The sequence below is a fragment of the Epinephelus moara genome, chromosome 13 (assembly GCF_006386435.1).
Source record: "Epinephelus moara isolate mb chromosome 13, YSFRI_EMoa_1.0, whole genome shotgun sequence".
NCBI lineage: Eukaryota > Metazoa > Chordata > Actinopteri > Perciformes > Serranidae > Epinephelus > Epinephelus moara.
In genome coordinates, this window is record NC_065518.1 from 13659825 (window position 1) to 13662926 (window position 3102).

The window sequence follows — 3102 nt, forward strand, 5'->3', positions numbered from 1 at the left end:
CATCCTGGATATATCCTTCAAACACAGACTGTAGACCCCTCTGTCTGCTTCTCTCTGGAATCACCGTTTCATGTTTCCAAAAATATGATAATATTTCTTCAGGGAGTGCAGTTAGTTCCACAGGAAGGTTGAGGCAGAGAGATAGCATCCATGGGGCAGTGGGTGGTAAGGGAAGGTCCAATGGAGACACAGAGTCCTGGCAGATCGAACCACAGTGTACACTCCAATGTGGTTAGTCAGCTTGACCCTTTACCCTTTTGATATGATCAGTAAAGGGTCCCCAGATTTTAGAAAACCTGGCACGAATGCTAATCGAGCTGCACAATGCTGGGCTGTGAACACAGGTCCCACTAGAGGACGTTGGGCCCTCATGCCACCCTCATGTAATCTGTTTCTGACAGTGTGGTCAGAAACATGCACACCAGTAGCCTGCTGGAGGTCATTTTGCAGGCCTCTGGTAGTGCTCCTCCTGTTCCTCCTCACACAAAGGAGCAGATACTGGTCCTGCTGCTGGGTTGATGCCCTTCTACGGCCCTGTCCAGCTCTCCTCGTGTAACAACCGATCTCCTGGTATCTCCTCCATGCTCTTGAGACAGCAAACCTTCTTGCGACCACATATACGTATGTGGCATCCTGGAGGAGCTGGACTACCTGTGCAACCTGATTAAGCTGCAGGTACCACCTCATGCTACCAGGACACTAGCAGAACACAAAGCTAGAGAAGAATCAGTCAGGAAGGATAAGGAGAGAGCAAATGTCTGTGGCCACCACATGTAAAACCATTCCTTTCTGGGGGTTGTCTTCATTTTGCCTCTCCATTGCACCTGTTGTCACTTTCATTTGCACCAAGCAGCTGAAACTGATTCACAATCACCTGTGCTTCCTAAATGGACAGATGTATATCCCTAAAATTAAACTGACTTGGTGTTACCCTGTGACCATTAAGTCTTCCTTTAATAGTTTCAATCACTACTATTGCAGCAGGCCTCAATCTGTTTCCATCCCTGTCACTGATTGATGACTTTTGGTTTAACAGATACCTCTCAAGCTTCATTTTTCCAAGAGGTCATACATGCACGGCTCTGTATACTCGGACACAGCTTGTCTGTGTTGTGTAAAACAATAGACTTAATGTTACACAGCCCGTGTAGGGCCGTGGAAATGTCATCAATCTCACCTGAAAAATGATCAGTGAGTCATTTAGGCGAGGCTCTTTACATCTGAAGCACCAGCATAATTAAATTGACATGAAATATCATTAGAGGTGACAGGCTGTTAAATGACGTGCTAATTGACTGTCCTCTCAGTGAGAAGCTGCTGCTGTCACCCTGGAGAGTGCTGCCATCTAGTGACATGACGTGGTATTGATCTGCCTCAGTCATAGAACATACAGATGGTTTCTTGCACTACAGAATACTTCACATTTATTGATATTAAAGTTATTACTCTATACAGATACTTTCTTGATATGATGTGAAATCACTTCCTCATTTCCCCCAACAAGGAACTGTACAGCATTATATGAGTGAGCTCAGTCATAGCCGACCCTCCAAAGGCACTGAAACATTCAAAGAAAATCCCAATCACTTCTTTTAAAACTCTCATATTGAAACATATGGACTAGTTATGTTATTCTGACATGATTAATCACCATATCTCAAGAACTAGAAGAAGCAGTGTGGAGCAGAGGGAAGAGGTACAGCTTGACTAACAGGCTCATTTCTAGACATGTGGAAAGGTTTGGTAGAAGGCAAACAGAAAAATAACCATTGCACCGGATCAACTTTAACGCTACAGCTGGGGAAATACATCAGTAACACGAGTAGTGCCAACTACTTAAATGAAATTCAAAAATACATATTTTTCCTCTTACCTGTAGTGCTGTTTATCCGTCTAGATTATTTTGGTGTGAGTTGCCGAGTGTTGGAGATATCAGCTGTCGAGATGTCTGCCTTCTCTCCAGTATAATGGAACTAGATGACACTCAGCTTGTGGTGCTCAAAGCGCCAAAAAATACATTTGAAAAACTCAACAGCAATGTCTCTTTCCAGAAATCATGACCTGCTTACTCAAGATAATCCACAGACCTTGCTGTGAGCAGTTTTATGTAAGAACTATTTTCTTTCTACCGAACTACACCCGCCAGACAAACCAATGCGCAGAAGGAAGTGTGCATCTACTCATGGACAAGCAAGTAGCGCTCGCAAACTGCCGCTGTTTACTCGCATTTTCATTTCGGCGAGCATGTTAACAGGTTAGAGCATTCACACCGCATCCACTCTACGTGCTGCTCGAAAATAGAAGAGACGCCGTTTTTTTGTGCCAGCGTTGTGACCTCTCTCGGCCACCGTAGACATCTCCCCCTTGAATATACGAGACCTGACAGCCACATGTTTCATGTTTTGGAGATGGATGACTACAGATTAATCGAGGAGGTTGAAAAGCATGTTGACCTTTATGATGTCCAACATCCATTGTATAAAGACAACCGAAGGAAGGACAAGGCATTGGCAGTGGTCGCCATGGCAACTGGCTTTGATAACCCTATGTAGCTAATATAGGTGTGTATTTTGATGGGACAGCAGCGTCTGTTTGGTTTTGGTGTGAATACATGTGTGCTGCCGCTACACTTGCGGACCGCTTCCCGACCGCTTCGCGAACACATCGCTTGCGGTGTAAATGAGGCCTAACTTTAGCTAGCTCAGTGGTGCTAGGTGAGCTAGCAGTAGATGCACACTTCCTTCTGCATGGTGATGCGGTTGGTGGGTGCAGTTCGGTAGAAAGAAAATAGTTCCTACATGAAACTGCTCACAACAAGGTCTGTGGATTATCTTGAGTAACTGGGTCATGATTTCTGCATAGAGACATTGCTGTTGAGTTTTTCAAATGTATATTTTTGGCGCTTTGAGCACCACAAGCTGAGTGCCATCTAGTTCCATTGTACTGGACAGAAGGCAGACATCTCTACGGCTGATATCTCCAACACCAAAACAATCTAGACTGATAAACAGCACTACAGGTAAGAGGAGAAATCTGTATTTTGGATTTGGGGGAGTAAAAATTGGTGATAGTGAGAACAAACATTTATAACTGCAACAAAAC